General features: G+C 41.6%; 1 long non-coding RNA gene across 2 annotated transcripts in view; it reads right to left on the minus strand.

Moving 5' to 3' along the window:
• LOC140487715 (uncharacterized) overlaps positions 1 to 15,624 on the minus strand; it is a 329,098-nt gene that overhangs the window by 193,179 nt on the left and 120,295 nt on the right. For both annotated transcript variants that reach the window (XR_011962885.1, XR_011962884.1), the window contains exon 3: positions 15,508 to 15,612. This is a non-coding gene — a long non-coding RNA (uncharacterized lncRNA). The remainder of the gene's footprint in view (positions 1 to 15,507; positions 15,613 to 15,624) is intronic.

Raw genomic sequence — 15,624 nt, forward strand, 5'->3', positions numbered from 1 at the left:
ACATCTTTTCCACATTTATTCCATTCAGGCCTCTCAATATTCTCTAAGTGTCAATAGATCACCCTTATCCTTCTAAATTCCATTGTGTACTGATAATACATGCAGTCCTCAACTGCTTCTCATGTGGCAAGCTCTCCATTCCCAAGATCATTCTCATAAACCTCCTCTGGCCCCCTCTGATACCAGCACATCCTTCCTTAGATACAGAGACTAAAACTGCTCACAATATTCCAAATGCTGTCTGACTGGAGTAAATTTCTGCTCTTCTATTCTAGCCCTCTTTAAATGAATGCGAAGATTGCATTTATCTTCCTAACATCCAACTGAAATCGTATGTTAACTTTAAGAGAATCCTGAACCAGGACTCCAGAGTCCCTTTGTGCTTCAGATTTCTAAAGCCTATCTCTATCTAGAAAATAACACGTGCCTATATTCTTCCTACCCAAGTACATGACCTCATACTTTCCCACATTGTACTCCATCTGCCACTTCTTTACCCACTCTCCCAGCCTGTCCAATTCCTTCTGCAGCATCCCCATTTTCCTCAACATGACTGATCCCTCCCCCTATCTTTGTGTCATCTGCAAACTTAGCAACAATATCCTCAGTTCCTTCATTCACATAGTTAAAACAAAATGTGAATAGTTATGGTCCCAGTCCTGGTCTTCTGCAGAACTCCACTAGTCACCAGCTACCATCCTGAAAAAGACCCCTTTATCCTGACTATTTGCAATCTGCCAGTGTGCCAATCCTCTATCCATGCCAGTATTTTGCCCTAACACCATGAGCTCTTATCTTATTTAGCAGCCTCCTGTACAGCATCTTGTCAAAGGCTTTCTGGACATTCAAACAGATCACATCCACTGGTTTACCTTTGTCTAACTTACTATCTTCTCAAAGAATTCTAATAGATTTGACAGACGTGAATAGCCCCTGTTAAAAGCCTTATTTTACCATGCACTTTCAAGTACTTCACAATCTCATCCTTAATAATAAACTGTAAACATTTACTTCCAACCAAGATCAGGTTAACCTGCTTATATATAGTTTCCTGACTTCTATATCCCTCCCTTCTTAAATGGGGGTATGACATTAGCCATTTTCTAGTCCTCTGGGATCCTCCCTGACTTCAGTGATTCCTGAAAGTCACCAAAAGTGCCTCCACAATTTCCTCAGCAATCTCCTGCAGAACTCTAGAGTGTAATCCATCTGGTTCAGGGAATTTATCTACCTTCAGACCTTTCTGCTTCCCCAACACCTTCTCCTAAGTGATGGCCACTGCTCTCACCTCTGCACACCCCCCACCCCCACCCACTCTCTCAAAGATTTGGTATTCTGCTGGTACCTTCCACTGTGAAAGTATCTATTCAGTTCCTCCACCATTTCTTTGTTCCCCATTACTACTCCTCCAGCTTCATTCTCCAGTGATCCAATGTCTACCATTGCCTCTCTCTTACTTTTTTAGATATCTAAAAACATCTTGCAATCTTCTCTTTATCACTAGTTAGCTTGCCCTCATACTTCACTTTCTCCCCACTTCTTGCTTTTTTAGTTATCCTCTGCTGGTTTTTAAAGGCTTCCCAATCCTCTGGTTTCCCACAAATCTTCACCACATTGTATGCTTTATCTTTTGCTTTTATGCTGTCCCTGAATCTCCTTGTTAGCCATAGTTGTTTCATCCACCCCTTAGAGTGTTTCTTCTTCCTTGGGATGAATTTCAGCTGTGCTTCCTGAATTACCCTCAGAAACTCCTGCCATTGCTGCTCCACCATCTTCCCTGCTCAGTCCCCTTCCAAATCAATTCTGGCCAGCTCCTCCCTTGTGTCTCTGCAGTTACCTTTATTCAATTGTCATACTGTTACATCAGATTCCAGCTTCTCCCTCTCAGGGTGAATTCTATCATATTATGGTCACTGGCCTCTGAGGGTTGCTTCAGCTCCCTCATCAAGTCTGCCCCATTACACACCACCAAATCCAGAATCGCCTGTTCCCTCACGGGCTTTACCACAAACTGCTTTCTTATAGACATCCCACAAATTCCTTTCCTTGAGATCCACTACTAACCTGATTTTCCTCAGTTCACTGCATATTGAAGTCCCCCATGATTATTGTAATAGTGCCTTTTTTACATGCCTTCTGTTCTTCCCTACATCCTGACCACTGCTAGGAGGCCTCTACATAACTCCTATCAGAGTCTCTTTTCTTTGTGGGTCCTCAACTCCACCCACACTGATTCTATGCCTTGTGACTCTATATCACTTCTAGCCATTGATTTAATTTGACTTCTTACTAACAAGGCAACCCTGCATCCTCTGCCTGTCAATTTCAATCTGCGCTACAAGCTCATTTATCTAATTTCTTGTGTATTTAAGTACAATGCTCTCAGTCCTGTGTTGACTACCTCCCTTCTCACAGTTGTGCCATTATCTGCTGTGCCTTTGGTCTGGTTCCTGAGCCTTTCCATACTCTCTGCTATATTAATTGTTCTGTATGTTTGAATAACCGCTGCTGAGTCCTCCATAACTTTTTCCATAACTTTCTGGTGAGTTATAGAAAGGAGGTGTTGCAAGTAACATATGAATTGCCAGAAGGAGGTCATTTAGGAAACTCAAGCCAAAATTACAAAAACATTTTTATTGGCCTAGACTGCTTCAGATGTGGTTGACTTTGGCTGGACATGTCATACCTGTCAGATAACTGGAAAACCTCAGGCAGTGATAAAACTAGCACCCTTAATGTCCATTCCCACATTTGAGGAACATTTACAACAGTCTTAATTGATTGTGTTGGACCCTTACCCAAAACAAAAAGTGGGAATCACTACTTGTTGACCATAAAGGACATGTCTAATAGATTTCCAAGAGGCCATTCCATTACGCTGTATCACAGCTAAAAGAATTGTAAAGAGTTACTCAGAATTTACTTCTCAATATGGACTACCCACAGAAATACAATCAGATCAAGGGTCAAAGTTTACACTCCTGGATACATCAAGCTCATTAGCAACTTAATTTAACTGCACCTCCAAACACAAACATCTCAGGCATTCCCCCCTTAACTGCATAGTAGTATTGATTCCTATGTTTCTGCATCCTTAAGTGATAACATTCAGTCTTTCTCTCTTTTTCTAATCTGGTTTAGTCCGAGTTTAATCTCCTGCATTTCTTCTGAGGTCAAGAAAGACAGAATAGAAATGCAAATTTTCCTTTCCCCCTAACTATGGCGATGTAAAATTCAATTTCCTCCCCAACAAAATCAACCTTGTGGAGATTATTAATGACCACTTGATATAATATGATGGACAACATGATTGGGTTGAAGATTGCAAGATGCCATGATAAAACTTTTAGAGCCCTGGTTGGACCATCTTGGAGTATTGTGGTTCTCCTGTGGTTCCACACAAAGGCTGCCTTGCTGATTCCTGATGAAGGGCTTTTGCCCGAAACGTCGATTTCGCTGCTCGTTGGATGCTGCCTGAACTGCTGTGCTCTTCCAGCACCACTAATCCAGTATGATGTTTAAGGGGCTCTACTCTCTCCTTAGTTACCCTTTTGTCTTTAATGTATTTGCAAATTCCTTTGGATTCTCCTTAACCTGATTTGCCAAAGCTATCTCGTGTCCTCTTTTTGCCCTCCTGATTTTTCTCTTAAGTATACCCCTACTGCCCTTAAACTCTTCTAGAGATCCATTTGATCCCGGCTGTCTATACCTGAAATATGCTTCCTTCTTTTCTTGACCAAAACCTCAATTTCTCTACTCATCCAACATTCCCTACATCTACCAGTCTTACCCTTCATCCAAACAGGAAAATACTATCCCTGGACTCTCATTATCTCATTTTTGAAGGCTTTTCATTTTCCATCTGTCCCTTTGCCTGCAAACATCTGTCCCCAGAAAGTTCTTGCCTAAAACTGTCAAAATTAGCCTTCCACCAATTTAGAACTTCAACTTTTGGATCATGTCTATCCTTTCCCATCACTATTTTAAAACTAATAGAATTATGGTCACTGGCCCCAAAGTGCTTCCCCACTGACCCAATTCTATTCATCATGTATTGGATAGCAAACAATAACTACTCAATTAAATTATAAGCCAGTATGACTAGTGTAACAGTAGTGGCCCCTCAGTAATAAAGAGAAGAACGTGGGAGAGACGAGTAGTGCCCAGTTTTCATTTACAGTGCTGTGAGAGACTGGTTCTGTTGTACATTGATCAGAGGATCCCCAAAGCATTCTTTTCTTATAATGAAAGCTGTTGATGAGAAACTACAAAGATTTTCCCCAGGAGAATATGCTTCAAGTCGGATAACCTTAAGAAGACTTGTACTTTCCAATCAAAGTTTCCTTCAAGTCTGTTATTGAAACTAGAAAGGCTGAGAGAATTTTGGATCAATACATGGAATATTAACAGATATTTCTTTGCCTCTGGGACAATCAATAATCCGCAGTGGTCTAGTGATAAATATTCTGTTTATTGACTAATCCATACAAGCGAAAGATAAGAAAATTACTTCAACTTCTCCTCCACCTTATTTAGTTGAGAGTTAAGTGTATAGATTGTGAGGTAGGCCTGATTATAGAAGCACAGGCAGTGCTCTGCGTGTGTCGTAGGATCTTAAATAACATATGTGGCATGGAGAAAGTAATGCTGATCTGCAGAAAGCTGAGTGACTTATATCAGGCATTTGAGATATATTCATCTGAATGTTACAATCGTTCTTCCCTGAATGCCTATACAATTGGGATCAGCCAGTTTTAAACATAGAACATAGAACAGCATAGCATAGTACAGGCCCTATGGCCCTTGATGTTGTGCCAAACTTTTATCCTACTCAAAGATCAAGCTAACCTACATACCCTTTGTTTTATTATCCCTGTGCCTATACAAGAGTCACTTAAATGTACCTAATGTCTCTGACTCTACTACCACCACCGGCAGTGCAATCCTCACACCGACTGCTCTCTGTGTAAAGAACCAACCTCTGACATCTCCCCTAAATCTTCCTCCAGTCACCTTAAAATTATGCCCCCTTGTGACAGCCATTTCTGCCCTGGGAAAAAGTCTCTGATATTTCACTCTATTTATGCCTCTCATCATCTTGTACACTTCTATCACGTTGCCTCTCACCATTCTTCGCTCCAATGAGAAAAGCTTAGCTTCACAACCTTTCTTCACAAGACAGGCTCTCCAGTCCAGACAGCATCCTGGTAAATCACCCTTTCTAAAGCTTTCACATCCTTCCTCTAATGAGGTGACCAGAACTGAACACTGGGAGAATAATTTGGAAAATACAGAACATGGGGGAAATAAATAGCAACATCTTGATAAATGTCCATATTAGAGAGGAGTAAGTGCTGGACAGCATAGAACGCATAAAAGGTGGATAAATCCCCAGGACATGATCAGATGTACCCTAGGTGGGAAGTTAGGGAAGTAATTGCTGGGTCCCTTGCTGAGATATTTGCATCATCGATAGTCACAGGTGAGGTGCCGGAAGACTGGAGGTTGGCTACTGTGGTGCCACTGTTTAAGAAAGATGGTAAGGAAAATCCAAGGAACTACAGACCGGTGAGCCTGACATTGGTAGTGGACAAATTGTTGGAGACAATCCTGAGGGACAGGATTTACACGTATTTAGAAAGGCAAGGACTGACTGGGATAATCAACATGGCTTTGTGCATGGGAAATCATGTCTCACAAACTTGATTGAGTTTTTTGAAGAAGTAACAAAGAGGATTGATGAGGGCAGAGCGGTGGACATGATCTATATGAACTTCAGTAAGGCATTCAATAAGGTTCCCCATGGGAGACTGGTTAGCAAGGTTAGATCACATGGAATACAGGGAAAACTAGCCATTTGGATACAGAACTGGCTCAAAGGTAAAAAACAGAAGGTGATGGTAGAGGGTTGCTTTTCAGACTGAAGGCCTGTGACCAGCAGTGTGCCACAAGGATCAGAGCTGGGTCCACTGCTTTTTGTCATTTGTATAAAATGATTTGGATGCGAACATAGGAGGTATGGTCAGTAATTTTGCAGATGACACCCAAAATTGGAGGTATAGTGGACAGTGAAGAAGGTTACCTCAGAGTAAATCGGGATCTTGAATAGATGGCCCAAGGGGCTGAGGAGTGGCAGATGGAGTTTAAATAAGATAAACGTGAAGTGCTGCAGTTTGGAAAGGCAGATCAGGGCAGGACTTATACACTCAATGGGAAGGTACTGGGGAGTGTTGCTGAACAAAGGGACCTTGGAGTGCAGGTTCATAGTGCCTTGAAAGTGGAGTCACAGGTAGATAGGATGGAGATAATGATATTCAGTGTAAGTGCCTTTATTCGTCAGTGCATTGAGTACAGGAGTTGGGATGTCATGTTGTGGGTGGACAGGACATTGGTTTGGCCACTTTTGGAATACTGCATACAATTCTGGTCTTTTGCTATAGGAAGGATGTTGTGAAACTTGAAAGAGTTCAGAAAAGATTTACAAGAATATTGCTGGGGCTGGAGGATTTGAGCTACAGGGAGAGGCTGAATAGGCTGGGGCTATTTTCCTTGGTCCATCAGAGGCTGAGGGGAGACCTTATAGAGGTTTATAAAATCATGATGATCATGGATAGGGTAAATAGACAGGGTTATTTCCCCGGGGTGGGGGAGTTCAGAACTAGAGGGCATACTTTAAGGAGACAGGAGAAAAATTTAAGAAGGATCTAAAGGGAATCTTTTTCACACAGAGAGTGGTGTGTGTATGGAATGAGCTGCCAGAAGAAGTGGTGAAGGTTGGTACAACTACAACATTTAAAAGGCATCTGGATGGGTACATGAACAGGAAGGGTTTAGAGGGATATGGGCCAAATGCTGACAAATGGGACTACATTTAGAATCATAGAATTCCTACAGTGTGGAAATAGGCTTTTCAGCCCAACAAGACCACACCGGCCCTCCGAAGAGTAACCCACCCAGATCCATTCCCCTACCCATTTACTCTACATTGACTAGTGCATATAACCTACAATCCATGAACACTATGGGCAATTTAGCATGGCCAATTCACCTGACCTGCACATCTTTGGACTGTGGGAGGTAACCGGAGCATCCAGAGGAAACCCACGCAGACACGGGGAGAATGTGCAAACTCCACACAGTCAGTCACCTGATTGTGGAATCAAACCTGGGTCCCTGGTGCTGTGAGGTAGCAGTGCTAACCACTGAGTCACCGTGCCACCCAAATTTATTTAGGATATCTGGTCGGCATTGTCACGTTGGACTGAAGGGTCTGTTTCTGTGCTGTACATCTCTATGACTCTATGGCTCAACAAAGATAGACTGTGACACAGACCTGGGAGAGAAAGGAGATTCACCCTCTCAATGATTAACCAGAGGAACTTCAAGGAATGGCACTCATCATCAGATTGGGAGCTAGCTAGGAGTTATGAAATTTTTCTGTTTAATATCTTCTGGGTAACTAGTCAGTTAAGTATGTTGGAGTTGTCCAAAATCTCTGAATCTCACTCAGAGTTTAGAAATTTCTGCACAGTGCCGCTGGAAGCAGAGGAATTGTTCTTCAGAAATTGAAACTTTCCGGGCAATTCCCATGTAGGGACTTCTTTTGGATCTTCACATCTATCTTGTGTTATCATTCATTCTCTAAGATTCAGAGACCGTATACTTGGTCTAATGTTACGAAACAATTAAAGCATTTTGGTATTTATAATCAAAACTTAATATTAATTCCTACCTCAGGCGACTGACTGTGTGGAGTTTGCACATTCTCCCCGTGTCTGCGTGGGTTTCCTCCGGGTGCTCCGGTTTCCTCCCACAGTCCAAAAATAGGTGAATTGGCCATGCTAAATTGCCCGTAGTGCTAGGTGAAGGGGTAAATGTAGGGGTGGGTTGCGCTTCGGCGGGTCAGTGTGGACTTGTTGGGCCGAAGGGCCTGTTTCCACACTGTAAGTAATCTAATCTAATTAGGTCTTTACAATGCATTTAGGTATATTGCATTTAGAGTCTTCCTTTATTAACTCACAAGAAATTTTGGGCGGGCAGAAGTCTGCTTCCCAAACCTGGTTGCATTCTCCTTCAGCATATAAACTGAAGTAACTAAAGCTAGAAAAGCACTAAACAAAAAAAGGTGGGGTCACTTTTGTAAGCAACACAAAAAGTTACACCTGAACTGTTTCAATCTTAAGAATTATTGCATGAGCATTGTTGTCACTTTCTGAAATCTCCCCAATCTATCAATGGATCATTTCAACTCTACATTGACCATTATAAACAGCCACTAACCATGTAAGAAATACTTTCTGTTTGCTAGAATTTTAAATCACACCAACTGAGGATCCAAGCCTACCAGGCATTGAGTCATAGAGTTGTACAGTGCAGCAAGCACCGACATTAACTACTACTAGAGGTACACTAATCTCAGTCTCCTGCACTTGTTCCATATCCTTGAATGTTCTGATATTTGACAAACAGTATTTGGCACAAAACATCAATCTCACTTGAAATTCGATGTCATTGTTCCCATGTCTTGTAGGAAATGGACAACTGATGAGGTATAGTCAATTTTAACTTGTAAGTGAACATGCACAGTCCCATGAAATGGATGATGCCACTTGATGTCATTCTGTTCATCAAGTAATGTGTAAAACCTTTCTGACAGCCTTAAGACGTAATGTTTGCTGGACTTTCCAATGGTCTCAATAGAGCCAAATTGTTGCATTTTTGCACTTTCAAAAATGCACACCAGACCCACGTGTGGCTTTCTTGGAATTTTTGGTTTCTTGATTGTTTAGGTTCACAGTATATCTTGTGAGATGCAATGGTGTGCCTAAAGATTGTGCATGAGGAGGTGTATCAGTTATAAGGCTTACCTTGGTTCCCTAATACAGCAGCCCTGCTTCCTACAACGTTTAAATAATCCTTAAACATCATCCTCACTGGCCCACCTTATTCACCCCCACCCCCTCCATGCCACTGCACATTCTGACAGATTTCCTATGCCACCCATTGAAATTTGAGACTGTGAACCATTATCACGACACCAGTTATTGTGCAGTTCTATACCAAAAAGATTCAGGTTCAATTCCATTGTAATAGCCTGAAGCCCAATATGTGGGATAATCCTGGCCACATCAATAAGTAGAAGAGAATTTCTGAACCTCTGGGCAAAACTTGTTCAAATGCAGTTGAAGTGTTTTGGAACTGAGTTTCATGATGTTCAACCTTCCATGGCCCGAGCCAACCTTTGTTCTTCCACCAGGATATTGGACACCTTTTTTGAGGGAACGTGTGTCTAGAGAGGCTGAGTTATTCAGCTATCTATCCCTTCTGATACTGCAACCCAGTAACTGCGTCCCACACTGTAGCCACCAGGTACTCGCTCTGACTTACAGGCTGGGAATTTGTCACATCTGGAGGAAAGTTGGAAGTGGCACAGACATAAAGCAAGTTGAGGATTTAATGTAATGTAAAAAGTGGAAGTAAGGTAGTCACTGCTAAGTTGTGAGATTCTGCAGAAGTCATCATTTCATTCTTAAGGGGAAGTTTGAGAAAATTTCTCCTCATGTCAAGAATCTGGCTGTTTTCATTCCCCGTTATATTTACCCACTTTTCTCACCATTCCTCATGCCACATCAGAGGGGTGTGCATCCTTGGTAAAACCATGTGCTCGAACACTTAAAATAAACTTTACTGCAATCTGTGCACTGAGAAAGCAAAACAGAGGACAGTAGGAATATTTCTATAAAAAGGGAAAAAATACACAGAATGGTTGAGAAGGAAAGTGGTTTGCCTGTTTTTGAAACTGAAGAAAATGCACTTCCTCCACAGCCTGCCAGAGATCAGTTATTTTGTACAAGTCAAATATTGCAACCCATCTGTTGTTATGTTGGTCCATTGCTTCTTGAGTTGGTGCATGAACTGAAAGAGTCTGCTCTTCAGCTTCTGCACTGGAATTAAGGTCAGTATAAATGCTGTGCAAACATTCTAAACCCAGATAATTATGTGAGCTGTGTGCACTTTGTTGATTTACATATGTTGTACTATAAAATCATTATTCATTTAAAAATTTTCACAGCCTAGACATATAAATGAATAATAATCATCATAGCATTATCTGTCCTATTTTTAGAATACCTCTTATTCTGAACAATCCATGGGATATGCTATAATCCAACAATGAATTAAAACTAATAAATACATTAAGGTTTAAAAGCATTGTAAGCCCTAGCAGATGTTTAGCTTCCAGTAACAACCAACCTCCAATCTTCAGTGTTTATTCAATCATTGTCAAACACTGATTGATAAGAAATAAAAAGAGAAAGTGCTGGAGTATTTCATCACATCTGGTAGCATCTATGGAGAGAAAAACAGAATTTATGCTTCAAATCTGGTATGCCTCTTCTCCAGATATGAAGGAGATTCATATCATACTTAGAAGAATAACTTTCTCTCTCACAGCTGCTGCTCGACCTGCTGAGGTTCACCAGCACTTTCTGTTATTATTTCAGATCTCCAGCATCTGGAGTAATTTGCTTTTACTGATTGATTAGAGATTGATCAGGAACCTTTCAGAACGACACAGCAAGGGGATAAATTTATCTTGCTAAAATTGATGGTAAAGGATCTACAATGATCTCAACTTGGCATTAGTAGACCAAACACCCCACGAACAGTCACATTCTGCCTATTGCACTTTAACGAAAATCTAGCTGTGGTAAGGTAAAGTCGGTGCTCTCCCTGTAGAGAGAGAAAGAGAGACATCTGGTGGTGGTTTAACCTAAGGGTTGCCATGTTTCAGGTATGAGGAGAGAGTTGAGAAGGAAATTCCCTTGTGGTAATCTCAGAGACAAATGACTTGCTTACTTCAGATGGTTTGCTATCCTTTAACATGCAAATCAGAAATCATTGATGTGTATGGGACCTGGAATTTCATTTTATGTTCTGAACTGGTGAGCATTGTGAGTTCTTCGAGCAGTTTGACTGGAGATAACACAGAGAGAATTTCTGAACCTCTAATGGAATTTGAGTGGTTTGACCAAAGGCCTTCGGTGGGTTTTGCGTCAGAATCATCCGTGAAGACTGGTGAGGGCTATCTAGAAGTTGGGAGCATCTTGCTCTATCCTTAAACAAGCAATGTGGTGAGTTTCTCATAAGGCAGCTGTGAATTGCCAATTAAAAGGGATTATTGCTTGTTAAATGTCTTGTTAATGATCCAACACACCTTATTAATATTCTGCTTCCTATCTTACCAAAGGTGCCAAACAAGCTAGAAATTGAGGATGCATATTACGATCCCAGCTGATGTTATTATTGATGAAGTGTCATCTAGACTCGAAAGGTTAGCTTCCTGTCTCTCCGTGGATGCTGTCTGACCTGCTGTGATCTCCAGTTTTTGTTGTTTTCTGTGCAGATTCCAGCATCTGCAGTAATTTGCTCCTATAATTTTATTTGTTTTGTTTTTAACAATGTTGGCTCTCACTGCTGCAGATTTTGCTTTAGCAGCAAAATGAAAGTTTATTACAAAAGAAATGAAGATAAAATAGGAAAATGCAAACTACCTACTTATAGCACATTTTCAAAGATTTTAAACACACAGTATAAGTACAATTCTACTAACCCAAAACATTCCTTTATAAATTGGAAATAAACAAACTACTTTGTATAACATGCAAAACACCACAGTTCACAAAAAAAATCACTCACATAATAGTTAAAACGGTGTGCTAAATCAAACCCCTCTGGAGATTTAAGTCATTCAGCACTTAAATCGTTAAACTGGATCTGTGATAGCTTCTTTCTGGAGCTATCATATATTTGAACTTCATTGCTCTTAGTTGAAAGAGCTACTTCTGGGTTTTCATCCCAACACTTCAGGTCTGGGACTAACACTAACTTTCACTCTAAGGTAGCCTTATATATTAAAACCTATCATTCCCTTCTCAGAAGCACTGCTGTATATAGCCACCACGTTCCAAGGTCTCCCTTGAACTAACACACTACTCCAAGTTAAAATTGAAACTAAAGATCTCCCAGTTACTGTCATTGCCCTTAAGCTTAAAAAAAAACAGATTACCGAACATTCAAACAAACATTTGAGGTCCACTATCCACCATGCAAACAATCCAAATTAAACAAAAGTCCATTATTGACTTGAGAGCCAGCTTCAAAAATTATTTTTAAAAAGAAATATCTACAGGTGAACTATTAACTTCAGATACAGATACTAACTCAAAGACTAGACCTAAAGTCATTCCAAATATCATTAAAAATTACATAAATAAACCCCACAGTTTATATCAGAGGGGATACCTGGTGAATTCAGTTCACCACTAACTCCAAAGGTCCTCCGTGTTACATAGGATCCAACAGCATTTCAGGGCAGGATCCACCGAGGGCACCAGCTGCACACACTCCTTGTCAACATAAACTGGCATCCAACATTTGCCAACCTCTCATGACCATCATTGCATGCACTGATCACTTGTAGTCCATTTAAAAAGCAGAGAGTTGCATTGCAGAGTGCACCAGCAGTTAGTATTGAAAGGCTGAAGCAGGGACACTTTGTGCACATCATCCTGGATACAATTCAAAGATTAGACCAGGCTTCATCTCAGGCTTGTTCTCTTAGTGCTTGCTCACTTAGTGCCTATCTGCAGGTTTGTATCATATCTTCCTTCCCTTACCTGCCATGCCGTGCCATGCCGTGCCATGCCAGTAAGTATATTGGCATTTCAACCAGAGACAAAGGCTCTGAGTACTGCCAAGTTGAGCTGCTCTTTTACACAGATACATAGACAGGCTGCATGTCATGTTTGTCAGTAAGGATCTGTCTAGAAAGTGTGGAGAACATCCTGATAATGTGGCACATAGACATCAATCTACTGCCTGCAGGATGTGGAGTATACAGAAAAACTTTGCAGGGCATGGTACTCTAGTTAGTGGCAGTGACCACCACCTTCCGAGTCTTCCAAGGTGGACAAGGACAGTGGGGAGGAGAATGCTGTCTAATCCATGACAGAGCTCAGCTGCATCTGACACCACTTGACTTACAGGAGCTCATTGACACCTGATTCCAACAGACATGAGCTAGGTGCAGCAGACAATCATAGACAGTAACTTAGTCGTTGGTCATAGTATTTGGTCAGTATTGTGGGGGTGAACTACAGCTTGTCTTGCTTTTGATGGTGTTCCCGCTTGTTGGCAGTCAGTAAACGCTCATGTTTGAAATCGTCGATTGCTAGCCTGTATGTGATGTTCCCCAACTGGACAATGTCAAGTTGCAGGTCCACAGTGAGCACTGGGGGCAGGATAATAGCAACCTAGAGAGGTTGGCTAAACAGGATGTAGCTAAAGAGAAGTAACATGTGAGTTCTGGTGATTAAACAGCAATTAGGGTGAGAGAATAGGGTTGAATATACCAAGGAGAGTCAGCCATGCCAGCTATGCATCATTGGCAATGTGGCTTGGTGGCTGTTGTGCCATGACATTGCCACGAGAGGCCATGCCAGGTGCACACTGGCCTTTCAAATCTGTTATGAGCACAAGGGATGCTGGCCCTTCAGTGGATACCTACTGAATGACATGTTGTTCTGGGAGCAGCACATGAGATGGGGCTGGAAGTGGACATAGGGGAGGTCAAATGAGTAATGCAGACAAGAAGTTGAGGAAGGTTGGGATCGTATGTGTGAATTGCAGTATTTTCTCATGCTGTTTACAGGTTTATAAGGGTTCTAGGGGAAATGGAATCTCTATCAGAAGAAGATTAAAAAAGCATAATCTGATGCAGGCTGCCGAAGGTTTTAATTTATCTTTAACTGAGGGAAAGAAGCTAACAGTGCTGTAGTTTCACAAAAGCTTGGAAAGGCTATCAGAGCAGCAACTGCCATTATAATGGGGCTAAAGTAAGTAACAATCCTTTTGGGGGATTTCTACATTGAAGTACATATACAGAACAACACAGAAGCAGACCAATCCACTCAGTTAATCCAGGTTGTCACAAACCTTCCACTCCAGCCTCTTCCAATCCTTCCTCATCTAAATCTAGCAGCAAAAAATTCAATTCCTTTCTCCATCTAATTTCTCCTGAAAGCATCTGAACTGTTCATATCATCCCTCCTGGTGATGGTGAACTATACATTCTTACCACTCTGAGGAAAGATGTTCAGTCCATGTTGCCAATCGGATTTATTGGTCACTGTCTCATATAGATGGCCTTCAATTTTACTTTTCAGCTAGAATTTACATTGGGCCAGGGACACCTCCCTCAATCCAGCCACTTGCTCTGCACTAATTAGAAGTTCATGTACCATTGTCTGACACGAGGAGGGCCTCTACCTCCACGTAGGGAGTAAGGCCTACCTCTGAGAGTTGTCATAAAATTAAATAGTCAGCAGCCCTCTGATTCCAGCACTGCCGCTTGGACTGGTGGCCACTGTTAATCCTACACCCAGTCCCCAACAAAGATCATCATAAAGAGCTATACACTAAGCTAATAGGGACTGTTACTGCCTGGGTCAGGCCAGTATGACCTTGTGGTATGGCTGAGGGAGCCAAGGATGTCAGATTGGGGAGTGGGAGTGTGGGGATGTAGGAGTGATATTGGAGTACTGAAGACCTCATGGGTGAGGCCTCTAATGGGTATAAGGAGCCTGTGAAGGATACCCTCAATTTGTTTGTCACCAACCCAAATAATGAAAGCTTCATACTTGGTGCAGCCTCTGCCTCTTGAGGGAAAACTTAATTGGCCATTTAAGGGTGTCAAACAGCTTCACGGCACTTCTCTCCAGGCATGTCATATAGTCATTAGAATATAGATAGGTGGGTATGCACAGGAACCATGGCACTGCGAACAATCGTACATTTCCCATCCACCTAACAACCTACTCCAAGGGAACGTACATTCCAGCCCTGCATATCTACTCCATCCAAACACATCATTTTAGAGAACTCTATCAAGTCACTCCACAGCCTGTTCAGGAATAACATATCATTTCCCGATTGCATTTTGTTTCCTAATATCCTATATAAGTGTGTCACCATCTTCCATTACTTTCTTTGTTCCCTGGAGACAGACCATATTCAATCCAACAGCCATTTGCAGCCAGGTGCTCTGACCATTTCACAGAGAAAATTTATGGTTAGCATTAGGCTTTGGAAGCATTTTAAGATTTTAAACTGGACACCATTTTCCACTTCATCACCAACAAGCTGTCAATGACAGATCCATTTGGGCTAGGGATTGACTTTGAATATGCAATGCAAGTCTTTGGAAGTCTCAAATTTGGGCCAGTTCAACTTTAAAAGTTAATATGCTTGTTCAGCTCTTATATTTTGGGATGAGAAGCATTCCCTTTGTCTCACTCTCCTTCTTGTTCCTGTCTACCACATGTCCTGGTACTTTGTGTTATTCTGTTTTTGTTTCTGTGTGTCCAACTTTGTTGCTCTTCCATTTTGATCGTACCTTTCTGTGTCATTGTCTCTTGGTCTTAACATGAAGCATAGCTAACTCACCTTTCCATCCTATTCCTCTAATTGCCTGACTGCCGCATGGCTTTCCTTTTTGTTTCAGCTTTCCTTGTCGGTCTGTGTTAAAGATCCAGGAGAGCTCTTCTATTCCTGTGACACAAA

This window comes from Chiloscyllium punctatum, chromosome 17 (assembly GCF_047496795.1).
Source record: "Chiloscyllium punctatum isolate Juve2018m chromosome 17, sChiPun1.3, whole genome shotgun sequence".
Classification (NCBI taxonomy): domain Eukaryota; kingdom Metazoa; phylum Chordata; class Chondrichthyes; order Orectolobiformes; family Hemiscylliidae; genus Chiloscyllium; species Chiloscyllium punctatum.